General features: G+C 51.8%; 1 pseudogene; it reads left to right on the forward strand.

Moving 5' to 3' along the window:
* The first annotated feature begins 333 nt into the window (after nucleotides 1-333).
* On the forward strand, nucleotides 334-8,043 carry LOC129783609 (olfactory receptor 14C36-like; annotated as a pseudogene).
* Nucleotides 8,044-13,788: the final 5,745 nt, after the last annotated feature.

The raw sequence follows: 13,788 nt of genomic DNA on the forward strand, positions 1-13,788 counted from the left end.
GCCCTTCTGCGCTGGGAGCAGTTTGGGCTGAGCCAGTGCAAGGCCAGGACTGGCCCCTGCCCCCAGGGTTCCCATGAAGCCCCTGCTGCAGAGCAGGGCTCACTGCTGGGCAGCCAGCGGGCACAGCCCCTGCTCCTCACAGCACACTCGGCCAGCACTCAGCACAGCTCCAGCCACGGCTCTGCAGGGAGCTCTCCCAGGAACGGCAGAGGGGGGGCAGGGGGCACCGGGGGCGCATCTAGGAGAAACGGCTTTCACTTTGCTGAAAGAAGTCTCTCCTAAAATATCCCTGCCTTTTGTCCTTCAACAGGTCCCCTTGTTCAGAAACAGAAGATGTCCAACAGCAGCTCCATCACCCAGTTCCTCCTCCTGGCATTGGCAGACACGCGGGAGCTGCAGCTCTTGCACTTCTGGCTCTCCCTGGGCATCTACCTGGCTGCCCTCATGGCCAACGGCCTCATCATCACCACCGTAGTGTGTGACAAACTTCTCCACACCCCCATGTACTTCTTCCTCCTCAACCTCTCCCTTCTTGACCTGGGCTCCATTTCTACCATTGGCCCCAAAGCAATGGCCAATTCCCTCTGGGACACCAGGGCCATCTCCTATGCAGGATGTGCTGCCCAAGCCTTTCTCTTTTTATTTTTCATTTCAGCAGAGTATTTTCTCCTCACTGTCATGGCCTATGACCGCTCCGTGGCCATCTGCCAGCCCCTGCACTACGGGACCCTGCTGGGCAGCAGAGCTTGTGTCCACATGGCAGCAGCTGCCTGGGCCAGTGGGTTTCTCCATGCTGTGCTGCACACGGCCAATACACTGTCACTGCCGCTCTGCCACGGCAATGCCCTGGGACAGGTCTTCTGTGAAATCCCACAGATCCTCAAGCTCTCCTGCTCACACACCTACCTCAGGGAAGTGGGGCTTATTTGGGCTAGTGCCTTTTTGTACTTTGGGTGTTTTGTTTTCATCGTGCTGTCCTACGTGCAGATCTTCAGGGCTGTGCTGAGGATCCCCTCTGAGCAGGGACGGCACAAAGCCTTTTCCACGTGCCTCCCTCACCTGGCCGTGGTCTCCCTCTTTGTCAGCACTGGCACGTTTGCCTACCTGAAACCCCCCCTCCATCTCCTCCAAATCCCTGGACTTGGCGGTCTCAGTCCTGTACTCGGTGCTGCCTCCAGCAGTGAACCCCCTCATCTACAGCATAAGGAACCAGGAGCTGAAGGACGCACTGAAGAAGCTGATGCAGTCAGGTGTATCTCAGCGGCAATGAACTGACTGTGTCTCTTTACAAGGTATTTTCAAGTCACGTATTGAACATCCTGTGTGTTTAACATTCCATCTATGACAATCGTGTTTTTACTTCAATGTATTTCTTCACTCCACTTCCTCAAAAGCGTGAACCCAGCCTCCCTGACCCAGAGGTGTTGGGGCTCTTGCTGTATTGAATGATTATACTGAACTCTGAAGCAAGTGGAAAAATACTGAAGAAATAAGACGAGGTTACGGCCAGAACAGTGGGATGAAGAAAAAGGAGCAAATTGCAGGTGTTTGCTCAAAACCAAGGCCAACGGGACGTGATAAGAGGAGCTGGGAAATCGCAGAAAGGAGCCTACATGCCAGAACAAGCAGAAACAGAAATCTTCCCAGTAAACAATTGTTAACCAATCATATTATTATACGCTTGTAAAATAGCCAACCACATTATTGCACGCTTATAGAATGCCTTATAAAAGTCTACCTGGTTTGTACAATAAACGGATCAGATCTTGAACTCTGTGAGTATTTGAATCTGACTCCCGCTCGCCCGAAATGCCCGCAGCATCTGGTGACCCCCGACGTGATCCGATGAGGGTCGACAGGATCGGTTAAAAGGTCAGGAGGATTCATTAAGGATCGTGTTACGAGCTGCGGAGCCGGCGAGGATCCTGCTGCCAGCGGAGAGAGAGCTGGGCGCCCGAAGAAAGGCGGAACGTGCACGGCTGACCGGTGAGTCAGGAAATTTAAGCAGGATGGGAATCACTGCATCAGTGGTGGAAAAAGCAACCGTAGACAGTTTGATGAAACTGGCAGAAAAAACTGAAACGCCAGTCTCACGGCAGGCAGTAGTTGATCTGCTATGTTGGAGTCGCCGCCGTGGTTACCTTGCTTCTACGCAAGATGTATATAATAATGAAACATGGAAGAAAGTAGGAGAGGACTTATGGGAATCTGTGCAAGTTGGGACTAAGGGGGGTAAAGACTTTGGCTCGCATGTATCGAGCTGTACGGGGTATGGTCGCACAATTACCACCCTGGTGTCCTGAAAAGGAACAAGCGGCGAGCGGCGGCGTGCGGCCCGGCAGGCCCCGTCCCGGCCGCGGTTTCTCTCCAAGGCGGCACCCCCCCCCCCCTTCGATCGGCGCCATGGCGATGCAAGCGGCCAAGCGAGCTAACATCTGGTTGCCCCCAGAGGTCAATGGGATCCTTTATATTCGGAACCTGCCGTATAAAATCACAGCGGAGGAAATGTATGATTTATTTGGGAAATACGGACCTATTCGACAAATCAGAGTTGGAAACTCTCCTGAAACTAGAGGAACAGCTTAAGCTTCTCAAGGAAAAATACGGACTTGATTACAAACCCCCCCCCCCCCCCAAAAAAAAAAAAAAAAAAAAAAAAAAAAAAAAAAGGAAAAAAAAAAAAAAGAGAGAGAAAAAAAAAAAAAGAAAAAGAAAGAAAAAAAAAAAGAAAAAAAAAAAAAGAAAAGAAAAAAGAAAAAAAAAAGAAAAAAAAAAGAAAGAAAAAAAAAGAAAAAAAAAAAAGAAAAAAGAAAAAAAAGAAAAAAGAAAAAAAAAAGAAAGAAAAAAAAAGAAAGAAAAAAAAAAAGGAAAAAAAAAAGAAAAAAGAAAAAAAAAAAGAAAGAAAAAAAAAGAAAAAAAAAAAGAAAAAAAAAGAAAAAAAAAGAAAAAAAAAGAAAAAAAAAAAAAAAAAAAGGAAAAAAAGGTGCTTCAGATGTCACCTACAAGAAATGTGTTTCTGCTTTGAACTAGCTTTTGAGCCTTTGGGAGTAAACTATACGGCTATAAATCAATCATATTGGGGTTGGTTAGATAAGAAGTATAATGACACGAATTTTGGCTTTAGTGATAACTGTACCTGGTGGAATACTACACTTGTTAAAAATACGTATTTTTTGCAACAGTTGATTTACCGTTTAAATGTATCAATTTATTTACCTCAACAAGAATTGAGGGTGGTTGAGGGATTTATTGAAACAAGGTCTGTCTATATTGTTGTTTGTTATTCTTTTGTTACTTTTAGTGCCTTGCCTTTTACAATGTTTTCAGAGCTGTGTGGAACGCAGTATTAATGCTGTATTTAAAAAGAAAGGGGGAGGTGTTGGGGCTCTTGCTGTATTGAATGATTATACTGAACTCTGAAGCAAGTGGAAAAATACTGAAGAAATAAGACGAGGTTACGGCCAGAACAGTGGGATGAAGAAAAAGGAGCAAATTGCAGGTGTTTGCTCAAAACCAAGGCCAATGGGACGTGATAAGAGGAGCTGGGAAATCGCAGAAAGGAGCCTACATGCCAGAACAAGCAGAAACAGAAATCTTCCCAGTAAACAATTGTTAACCAATCATATTATTATACGCTTGTAAAATAGCCAACCACATTATTGCACGCTTATAGAATGCCTTATAAAAGTCTACCTGGTTTGTACAATAAACGGATCAGATCTTGAACTCTGTGAGTATTTGAATCTGACTCCCGCTCGCCCGAAATGCCCGCAGCACAGAGGCCTTTGTACATGTGCCTGGGAGGATGGTACATACGGACTCCTGTGTCACATCTCTGTAATAAAAGGGTGGTTTTTTTCAATGCCTATATCTGGAGGTTGGTCTCTTCTTCCAAAGCTGAGCTGAGGACCAGGCTGCAGGAATTGCCCCCAGAAGACCATGCTGCTGGGCTTGGGTTCCCCATGGCTCAGGGGAGGAGGGCATGGGGCAAGGCGTTAGGGCATGGGCCTGTGTTGAGCCTTGGCGTGTGGGGGCCCAGTGCCCATGGGAATGGTGGGTGACCAAGAGGGATGTGCCTGGGACCATCTCCCTGGGCTTTCAGGCACCGCTGCCCTGCACAGCAGCACCGCCTGCTCAGGGCCATGCCTGAGACCACATCCCTGGGCAAGAGCAGGTGTCTCTGTGGATGCCCCAGCTGGGGCAGGCTGCTGTGTCCCTGGTGCAGCAGGAGGTGCAAGGGGAGCCCCCAGGCCAGCAGCCTGGTGCTGGGGACAGGGACTGGCACCGAGGGGCTGCCGGGAGTGGGCAATCAGGGTCCCTGTGAGAGAGGAGCAGCAGACAGAGGGAGGCAAAGGCCTCTGTGTCCTCATGCCATGGCTGGTGCCAGCCCTGGGGTTGACTGGCAGGAGGAGACCCCTCTCTGCCCACCAGCATCTCCTGTGCCCTTGTGATGGTCTATGGCCATGGGGTGAGTGCCCAGAGCTCTGCAGCCCCCTTTGGGTGGGCACTTGCATGGGGCCAGCCCCGCGTGGGCTGCTGTGTCTGCCTGGGCTGGGGAGAGGGCAGGGGAGGGGGGCAGAGCTGTGGGGGGGGTGGGCTGGGAAGGGCCAGGGAGAGGGAAACACCAGTGAGAGCTCAGCTGTGTGGGTGTGCAGGGTGGGGGCACACAGCAGGGTGGTCCTGGTGCAGACCCAGGGGTCATGGTGAAGCAAGCAAGGCACCAAAGGGGCGGGAATGAGGGGCCTGCTCTGTGACACCGGATATGTTTCCTGGAATCCCTGGAGAAGCTGCCACAGGGAAATTTCATCCATGAAGTCTGAAACACTGCTCATTTCCATGTCTAGCCATGCACCATAACCCCAATGAGGAACCTTTACTGCATGGTCATCTCTGTCTTACCCCGTGGGTCAGTGATACAATACTCCATCACCATTTTTAAATATAAAGGTTGTCATCTTCCTACTGACTCTTGCTACACACGAGTCCCATAGCTCTTGCCACAGTTGGTCTCTCACCGAAGCCCACTGAAAGGCATCTCCAGCCAGACCGTGTACTCATGGCCTTCTTTGGACAATTATTGAAACACGACATGGATTGAGATGCCATCAACTAGCTTTCATCCAGCGCTTCATTTTTTTGTTTGGAAGGATTTTTCAAGAAAAGCCAAAATCTTATTTCCTATTCTTGTCCATAATGTCCGACAGGTCCCAACCATTTTTGTCTCCTCTGCAGGATTTGCTTCAATCTGTCAGGGTCTTTCTGTTCTTCAGGAGCCCCATTCTGGGTGCAGAAGTCCTGGTGTCCTGTGGTGGGTTAACCTTGGACAGCAACCAGCCAGCCCTGCAGCTGCTCGACCGCTCCCCTGACTCAGCAGGACAAAGGGAGAAAACAGACTAGCACTGCTTGTAGGTCGAGAAAAGAAGAGGGTGATCACATAGTGATTTGTGTCATGGCCAAAGGCATGTTGTCTTGCCAAAAATTCATTTATTGCCAATTAAAGAAAAATTTGGATTGTTTAGATTTTTATGGCAGGAGAAACAATGGGTGAGAACACCTGGTTTCTCGCGGGGAATCAGTCTTCTTTGGGTTCACTACACAGGTAAGTAAGGATGCCAAGAGTCCAGGGGTTTCCGGACAATTCTCTCAGGCCCAAAAGTTATGATGCTAACCTAAACCTGGGACTCCCCAAAGAGGAAGAGCTGCATATGATGTGAAGATCAGTGCCAGCTTTGGTTGTCGAGACTATGAAGTTGTGGTCCCCTGGTGCCCAGGCATGTAGGGAAGCAGAGCAGCAGAGCACAGCCCTTGGACAGGAGGGAATGAGAACCTGGTGTGTTGAGGGCACTGGCAGGTGGGATCCCATGGGGGCAGGGCCCTGAGAGCATCCCTAGGACTTCATGTCCCTGACCAGCCTCACCTGGGGCCTCCACCCACAGCTTTGTCCATGGCTTCGGGAGGCCATTGAAGCCAGGCAAGAGATTCAGCGCCAGCGTCATCTATGCTGTAGGTGCGTTGGTCACCTTAGAGACGTGTGTGGGTCTCCTTAGGGTCACAACAACAGGCACAGCTTTGCCTGCCCATGGACCTTGTTGGTTCAGAATGTCAGGCTCACTTCCCAGCTTGATTCTTGATGGTATGGCCAGTGAAATGACACCATGGCTCTCCAAGTCCTGGGGACTTTCTGCTGCCTCCCTTCCTCCCTCAGCTCCCTCCCAATTATACACACCTTCCTTGCTGTAGTGGCTTGTCTCTGGCCAAAAGCCCAGCAGCCACCCAGCCGCTCCCTCCCCCCTTCCCTCCCCAGTCAGGGCCCAAAAATGAACACAGGCATCTTTTTATGCCAAGCAACACACCTTGCTCCTCCTCTGGTCCATGGACTTCCACCAGTCTCTGCCCTCTCGAGCCAGGTTATCTTGCTGCAGTGGCAGGTAGCTTCAGACCAGGAGGCATGTTCTTGTGTTTTCTGTTTTGTTGTTATGACCACAGTTGTAATCCATCTTCTGGACAGCTGTTATGCGGCCTTATTCAATCCCAGGTGGCAGGGAGCGGCATAGTACTCCTCGTCCCGTGCAGCTCTCTTTCCAAGGGTCTTTGTGTCTTGCTGTCCATGAGGACCACATTCCATCTCCAGGTCTCTGTTGACAATGTTGAGACAATATTTTTCTCTTTAGACTGGCCCTTATAGACCCCATCATCTTTGTGGTCAAAGGTATATGTGTTACATTTCTTTCTGATCTTACTTTACTCTTTGATGTTACCAGAATGACAGAGAACTGAATTTTGAAGGGACCTCTGGAGATCATCCAGTGCAATCCTCAGATGAGGCAAGCTCAGCTTGAGTAGTTTGTTCAAGACCTTGTCTAGGTGGGTTTGGAATATCTCCAGGGATGGACATTCCACAGCTGCTCCTGGCAATCATTTCCAGTGATTGATCACGCTCAGAGTCCAAAATCATTTCCTTGAGTTCGGATGGAGTTTTAGCTACATTAATGTGACCCTCACAAGGCTTTTCTTCAGCAAATGGAACTGCCCATGTCTCTCACACTTTCTTCCTTTGACAGATGCTCCAGTCCCTTCAAGAAGCTTGGTGGCCTTTTGCAGAACTTCCTTTAGTAGGTCAACAACTCCCTTGCTCTGGGAAGCCCAGCCCTGGAGACGGCACTCCAGATGTGGCCTCAGCAGTGCTGAGAGGAGGGGAAGGGTCACCTCCCGCCATCGGCCAGCGATGCTTGTCCTAATGCAGCCCAGGGGGCCGTTGGCCTTTGCCATGAGGGTGCATCGATGGTTCCTGCTCAGCTGCTTGTCCTCTGGCACCCAAAGGTCCTTCTCTGCAGAGCTGCTCTCTGGCCGGCCTGCCACCAGCAGGATAGCCCCAGGAGGGCTGGATCACGGGCTGGCCTCCCCCAGGGGCTCGCTCAGCACCAGCAGCAGCATCTTGCCCATCCTGGAGATGAGCTTCAGCTCTGGCACAGGCCGCAGGGTGCTACAGAGTCACCTGGGAGAGCAAAGCCCTCTCCTGCCAGGGCTGCGCAGCCCAGGCCTGTTGCCCTCTGGCCTCGGGGACTGCAGCCTTTGCTCTCGTGGTGGGAAGCTCCTTAGTCCTTCTGCTGCCCCCTGCCACCCGCTCCAGCATCCTCTGCTGGGCAGCAAACCCCTCCCACACAAGGGCTCCCATCCCTGGGTACCGGTGTCCCTGTGACAAGCCTGCCCTTGGCCCTGGTGCCACCCCTGAGGTGCTGCAGCCCACATGGGCCCCAGAGCCCACCGCCTGGGGCACGGGCAGCAGGAGCCCCCTGTGCCACCACAGAGCTGTGACATCAGTGCCGTAAGCGCTGAGGAGGGGCAGGGCAGCTCCCACGCCTTTGGTGGGGGATGGAGACACAAGGTCTGTAGGGGAGACCTACGGGAAAGATGAGGGGAGGGGGATGCTCTGTGTGATGTCAGGGCAGCTCAGACACATGGAGCTCTTGTATTGGACAGGCAATGAGGTTGGGTGAGAGCTTGAGTGTGGATCAAAGGGGAGAGCAGCCAGGGTGGCACTGAGGGAGGAATTAGTTGTGGTTTGACCCAGTCCAGCACCCAAATGCCCAGAATCTGTTGCTCACTGACCCCTTCCATGCCCAGTGTGATGGAGGAGAGGATCAGAGGAAAAGTTCAACAGGAGAAGCAAAAGCTTTGTGTGCAATGAGAGCAACAGGAGCAATTCGCTCACTCCTTGCCATGGGCAGCAGGGGTTCAGCCATCCCCATAAGAGCTGCTCTTCAGCAATCTGTCAGTGACACGGGAAGACAAATGCCATGACCACAAACGTTCTCTTTTCATCCTCCTTTCCCTGAGCTGTTATTGATGAGCACAACGTCCTGGGATATGCAATATCCCTGTGGTCACTGGGAGTCAGCTGCCCCAGCTCCTTGCGTCCCCCCAGTCTCCTTGTAGCGCAGGCAGAGTGTGAGAAAGAGAAGCCTTGGTGATTACTCTGCAGCAGTGGCCAAAACACTGGTGCGTGGTCAGCGCTGCCTTAGGAAGAGACGCAAAGCACAGCACCAGAAGGGCTGCTGTGAAGAAAATGCACTCCATGCCAGCCCGAGCCGGGACAGAGTGACGGGTCATACAGTCAGGGTGAGGCATGAACAATGTCTGCTTGAAATGACCTGAGGAAACCTGTGGACCACAGAGCCTGTCTCTTCTGGGGGAATCTGTCTCCTTGGTGATCACTGCACAGGTAAGCAAGGATGCCAGGAGCCCAGGGGCTTGTGGGCAAGTTCCCCATGACCAACAGCCCACCCAGTCTGATGCCCACCTGCACCTGGCACTCCAAAAAGTAAGAAATCCTCAGTGATGTGAAGACCAGTGACAACCTTGTTGTAGTGACTGTGAAGATGTGGTGTCCCTGATGCCCAGGCACGTGGGGAAGGAGAGCAGCAGAGCACAGCCCAGGACAGGAGGGAGGGAGAACCTGGCCTGCTGAGGGCACTGGCAGGTGGGATCCCATGGGGGCAGGGCCCTGAGAGCATCCCTAGGCCTTCCTGGCCCTGACCAGGCTCACCTGGGGCCTCCACCCACAGCTTTCTCCATGGCTCCAGGAGGCCACTTAAGCTAGGCAGGAGTTTCAACCCCAGTGTGATCTATGCTGTAGGTCTGCAGGCCTTCAGGCAATATTTTAGACACGGTGTTCCGTGTCCATAGACCTTGTTCATTTGGCCTTGCAGGTTCATTTTCCCTCTTGATACTAGATGGGATGTCCAAGGAAATGACACTATGACCTAGGGGCTCTCTGCTTCCTTACTTCCCATCCCTTCACTGGTTGTTAGGAGGAGGAGAAGGAAAAGCAAGTCAGGCTTCTGGGTGTCAGGGACTGAAAAGGAGGAACAAAATTGTTACCTTCAGCTCCATTCATAGAGGTATTAAATCTTTCACAAGAACCAGAAAGCACTGAGATTTCTCTGCCTCCCCCCCCTTTTGGCAAAGAAGTTCACACTACCCAAGCAGAGCATTTGTTTCCATTCTGTTTACAGCTTCAGGCACCCCATGATGTGGAGGTTGGTCACTGCATTACCTCTGGCCAAAAATATTCTTATTTCCACATCTGACGATTGCCTATCACATTCCTGAAAGGCTCCATAGTTCCAAGACTGGACTCTTCTTCCTGACCACCTCCCCACTGGGACTGGCAGGTCACTAGGAGGCTCCCGGGGCCTTCCCTTGTGCAGGCTGATCAAGGGCCTTGCCCTCAGTTTGCCCTCCCGGGAAAGTGTTCCAGCGCCCTGAGCATCTCAGTGACTCTTCGATGAACTCACTCCCAGTCATACACGTCTTCCTTGCTGTAATGGGTTCTCTCTGGGGGCATTGAGAAACTTCTTCCCTCCTTCCCTCCCCAGTCAACACCAAAAATTAACACAGCAGTCTACTCGGGGTGTAGTGAGTGATGAGGATGGGGACACAATCACTTCCCGCGCTCCCTTGGCAAGGCACCTCTTCAGACGCTCCAGGGCACTGCTGGCTGCCTCTGCTACCAGGTCACGGGCTGGGATTGTGTTTTGCCTTCTGTCCCCCAGCACCACCAGGGCCTTTTCTGCACAGACACTGCCCAGCCAGGCAGGTCCCAGGCCCTGCAGCTGCAGGGTGTTAGTCCACCCGAGGGAGGTGCAGGCTCTGCCCTTGGTCCGTCCTGCATCTGTGCAGCTCCTGACAGGGCGGCCACCCCACCTGCCAGGGTTCCCCTCCATGGCATCCCTAGGGCACAGGGATGCTCCTCTCAGTTTGGTGCCACCGACAGGCACTGTGAGAGTTGCCTCCACTGGATTATCTTTACAGCTCTTAAACTGTAAGCAGGAGAGTCCCCTGTGCTGCCCACACTGCCCCAGTATGTCCCAGTGGCCTCCAGGTGGGGTGTGAGCCCTTCCCCACTGCTCTCTCAGCCTGACCACCCAGCTGGTGTTTTACCCATCTCTTTCTGTTCGCAACCAGAGTGTCATGGCCTCTCTCGGGCAGAACACTGAGGGAGACCATGGGCAGAGTTTTGTAAAGCTGAGGGAAATGACATCCACTGTGGAGCTCCTCACGCACAACTGCAGGCTGTCAGGTTGCGAAGTAGATGGCAAATCTCATAAGCAGTCATAAGCCATCACAGTGAGAAGAAAATACTCTGCTGAAATGAAAAAGAGAATCAGCAAGTGCTGGGCAGCACATCCTCAGTAAGAGATGGCTCTGGTCCTACAGGGAGCTGGACATGGCTTTCGGGAGAGTGGTGCAGATGGAGCCCAGGCTGAGGAGGGAGATGTTATGATGAAGAAGGACATGGGGGTGTGGAGGAGGTGATCGCACACTACGGTGGTGATGATGGCCATGAGGGCAGCAAGGTAGATGCCCAGGAAGAGCCAGAAGTGCAAGAGCTGCAGCTCCCATTTTTCTGCAAATGGCAGGAGGAGGAACTGGGTGATGGAGCTGCTGTTGGCATCTGGTGCCTCTGGTCATGGGGCTGTCTGAGAGGGAAAAGAGTGAGAAGTTAGGCAAGACTTTGCTGAGCAAAACCTAACATATTTCTCAGAGACACCCCAATGAAAAGGCTTCTCTGCTTTCCCGAAGACATTTACTAGATCTCTCATGAGTTGGTTTTTGCTGAGGGTGCTCCAGGGAGTAGGAGACTCTGCTGTGGGCTCTGCAGGAGTCAGTCCTTCCCTACAGCAGCAGCGAAATAGGAACGTGGTGTGATCTAGGATTAAATACACTCAGGGCATCAAAGGGCTTCACAGCATTGCCACCCCGTGTTCACCCAACTATGGAGCGGAGTTGAGGGGATTTTTCTCTGTGTATTTTGTTCCAGTTGCCCCACCACAGCTGAGGAGTGGTTTTGGCACTGCCATTCCTGCTGCACTCCAGGTGCCATCAGGTGGGCCCTGAGAGGCAAAGAGACAGTCCCTTTGTGCGGACTGAGGACAGCCAGTCTGTCCACCCGCCCTGGCCTCAGCTGCCCTGTGCTGGCAGCTCCTTGACCTGCAGGACCATCACCCCCAGTGCTTCCCAGAGAAGGAACTGGACGCTGCCGAGAGCAGAGGCAGCCAGTTTCCAGGTACCGATCTGCAAGCTCCTCATGCTGCCTCATCATACCTGAGAAGGATCTCAGCTCTGCCCCTGCAGCCAGGGACACAGAGGGCACATTGCAGCTGCCTGTGCACAGCTACCCAGAAGCATTCCTGGGGTGTCTTCTCCATGGGGCTCCCTGATCACACAGCGATGCCACCGGAGAGTTGTGCCCTTCTGGAGGGCAGCCTGCAGCCACCCAGCTCCTGAAGTTGGGCTGTCCTGAAGTGAGAGGTGTCTTTTTTGTGCCTCGCCTCTTTTTGGCGAGGCAGGAGTTACCCTTGGAAAATCCACCTGGACAGTTACCCGCTCTGGTGCCAGAGATGTCACCCAAGGGGACTCTAACAGGTGGCACACCGGTCACCACCCTTCACACCACTCACAGATCTGCACTTATGGACTCGTTCCAAGACAGTTACAACACTTACTTGTCCTTTCTCATAAGTGACCTCTGCCAATTCAAGGAGCTTTATAAAGCGATACTTCAAGGAAATACTGATTTTATACCAGAACTTCACCATTATTACTACAATTATACCACCTGTCCTTAAGTTTCCCATCTTTAACATATGTGCACCTGAGCAGGAGACAGTGACGACTTCTGAAGTCATCTTCTCCGCAGACTGTCTCAGCAAAGGCTCTTTCAGTTATTCACCAGTTTTCTCCTCCCTTTAGTCTTTGGTCTTTTAGGTACCTCTCACCTGTGCTGCTGTTTTTAGCTTCTGGAAGGAAAAGCTTGCATGTCTCCCTGCAGCCAAACTGTCTCCTTACCCAACCCTTCCCTTGTGTTTAGATCTATATTTCCGTATCTAGCACCTAAAAGGTTTCTCATGAGAGTGTCCCTTGCAGAAAGGCACCTCATCAGAGACAGCTTGGACTTGGCATCTGCTTGTGGAGGGTGTTGGCTTATTTATGACACTTGATCACTCTTCACAGTACTTGCAGATCTGAATAATTCTTCTGCACCTGTGTGCAGCCAGTCCTCTAAGGCAAACAGGTGGGGATGGTGCAAAGGAGCTGCAGCACCCACCTGCATAACTGAGGGGAGAAGTCTGATGTAAGGAGAAGGGCTGTGAGTCCCAGGGGACAATGAGAAAAAGGGTGGTCTTGCGGACATTCAGAGCAACGTTGTCCATCCTGTGTCAGAATACCAAGGGACTGTGTTTCTTAGCATCCAGACCTCCTGAGGAGGCCCTCCGCATCATTATCACTTGGAGAATGCTGCTAGAACCTCGTCTCTAACCTAAAAAGTAGCAAAATACAACCTATGGAATAAAATGTAATTATTTTGAAGTGCACTTTGAAAGCCTCTCTCTTATCTACATGAATGGAACAGATTCAATTAGCTGCACAGGTCTTGAAGACTTGAAGGAAATGACAAAACGGCAAATACCTCATTAGGGCCTTGCGGGCTCCTGCCATGAACCTGAGCTACCGAGAGCAGACTGAACCAACCACTCAAGGAATCTAAGTCAGAAGCAGCACTGAAAATACCTTCAAACATTGATGGGTCCCGCTGAGGGCCATTGCTGACAAAGCGTCCCCATGGACTCGTTAGAGCAGCTAATTAGAGGCCAGACCTGCAGGTAGGCAAAGGTACTGTGTCAGTGGCTGTAATGCTGCAAAACACATTTGGATTATTTATGAAGCAGAAAGACCCGGCCCTGACCCCCAGGCTCTTGGAGGGCAGAACATAAGACCCTCCAAATCACGTTTCCTGTCACAGGCCTTGGTGACATGGGCAACTGCCAGTGCCAGGGGGACAGAGGCCTCAGCCCCTGTGGGGCCATTCAGCCCTGCTGCAGCCCTGGGCCATCTCCACGGCAAGTTGCCCTACACTGTCCGTGTGGCACCTCTTTCCACTCTGGGGGTTGGACTCTTCCTTGCTTTCCTACCCAGCCCTCACACCCGCATTTCTCTGCCTTTTCTGAAGTTTCTCCCCTCATCCCTGCTTGTTCCTTGCAACTCAAAGCCATGGGACAATCCAGGCTCCCTCTGGGTGAACTCTGGCACCAGAGGGCAACCCTCAGAGAATACCAGTTGTTGCATATACGTAGGTCATAGTGGGAGAATTTCTAGAGATATAAAAAACATTTGGAAGCATCCTAATATTTGTCATGAGTCCCAGGAAGTTCACACCTGCTATGAAATTGAAGAAATTTGGAATATGCTGACGTCCTGGTTTCCTGATTTACATCTCTGGGTTGA

The sequence above is a fragment of the Falco peregrinus genome, unplaced genomic scaffold, assembly GCF_023634155.1.
Source record: "Falco peregrinus isolate bFalPer1 unplaced genomic scaffold, bFalPer1.pri scaffold_58, whole genome shotgun sequence".
Classification (NCBI taxonomy): Eukaryota; Metazoa; Chordata; class Aves; order Falconiformes; family Falconidae; genus Falco; species Falco peregrinus.